Genomic DNA, 1,771 nt, shown 5'->3' with positions numbered 1-1,771 from the left:
ACAATATAGATTTTTTTAGGCGTCTAAAATGCATGTTGCTGCTGACCCTGTCCACTGCAGGACATTGTTTAGCTTCGTACTCCTGCTGCTTGTGTTGTGTTGGCCGCCATCCACTGCAGGTAATACACTCACTATTGATAAGTACCTCAAACAACCCGACTTCAAAAAATCTGAACTATCCTTTTAGGTACAAGAAGAATTAATTTCAGGTCACAGGTGAAGACACTGGTGGGAAACTCGTGTCCCACAGAGTTCTACGAGTCAGATCAGAGAGTAAAATGTAAGAGCTCAGTGTGTCCAGGAGAAGATTTACTCTCCTGTGAGGTCAGACTGTGAAGCTTATTGCCTTCACTTTGCATCATTTCACTCAAGTGCTTTAAATTGTTAAAAGTCTTGTTGCCACCAGAGGGCGCCGCATGCAAAGAATGCAAAGTTACCTTGAGCAGCTTTAAAAACAAACCGTATAAATCTGATTTGTTCCTGTTCAGTTCTGAGCTCAGACTGTAATTCTGGATGAAAATATTTCAACAAATCCCATGAAAGGAGCAAAACACTGAATGTATCTAATAACACATACCAAGTGTGTGTGTGTGTGTGTGTTACAGGCTGATTTATGTTCTTCCTCTGTGCCACAGACCTCCACTGCAGTTTACAGACTCAGTCCCACACACACACACACACACACACACACACAGTCCTGCTGCTCCAAATACTCACCATAGCACCAAATGTGGATTAGTACGCCACTAAAAATAGTCCCCAGCTAATGCACAATTTCCTCCTGTTTTAGGAAATTATTTTAAAACTGAAACTATGTATTTGAGCTGTTTTCAAAGGTTTTTGTCTTCAGTAGGAACCAAAGGACTTTTTCATGGGGTTTGTTGAAAATAAGAAAAATACAGAATACTGCCAGTGTTAATCTTTAAAGGGATTATTTTAACTGTGGTTGTATGAGGTTCTAATCAATAGTCAGTGTATCAGCTGAGGTTGATGGCGGTCGATGCGGCGCCAGTTTGGAGAAGCAGCAGTGTGCAAGTGTATGGTGTATTAACATTTAATATTTTTGTCACTTTATCTCAGATTTTACTGACAGGAAAGTGCGGTTATGAGTCAAATATCTCTCACTCCAAACCAACCAAACTCCATAGGTGAAATCAGTAATTTAAACTCTCAGAACACAGGAGCTGCTGGTTTCTCGCCGCCTCAATCTGTTAGTTCCTTTGTGTTTTTGTGTGACTTTGGTGAATCTGAACTAACTCTTAAAAACTTCAAAGTCACACAATAACACAAACAAACTGACAGATTGAGGCAGCGATAGACCAACAAATACAATGTTCTGTGAAACAAAATGACTGATTTTTCCCACAGAGTTTGGTTGGTGTGAAGGGAGCAATATTTGGCTTTTTTAACGGTGGTTTCCAGGCTGAAAACACTGTCTGATGGAAGTTAAGTGGCAAAAATATTCTAAATGTTGCTGACCCTGCTTAGTGCACTGCTTAGCTTCCTACACCAGGACTCCTGCTGTTGACCACCTTCTACTGCAGGTAATACAGTGACTGTTGATAATACAACCGCACTTTAAATAATCTGAACTATCCCTTTAAGTTGATATAAAACTTGTGGGGATAAAAGCTTGACTGCTAGATTCAAAAGCCAACTCTGAGTCTTGACCAACTGGACTTTTTAAGTCACCTGCAGGCTGAGATGAACCAATTTCCTTTTTGTTCTTTTGTGTTTTGCACCTGAAAGGTAAAATACTGGAAGTGTGAGG

This window comes from Lutjanus erythropterus, chromosome 21 (assembly GCF_056507025.1).
Source record: "Lutjanus erythropterus isolate fLutEry1 chromosome 21, fLutEry1.hap2, whole genome shotgun sequence".
Lineage (NCBI taxonomy): Eukaryota > Metazoa > Chordata > Actinopteri > Lutjaniformes > Lutjanidae > Lutjanus > Lutjanus erythropterus.
This window is presented reverse-complemented; position numbering follows the sequence as displayed.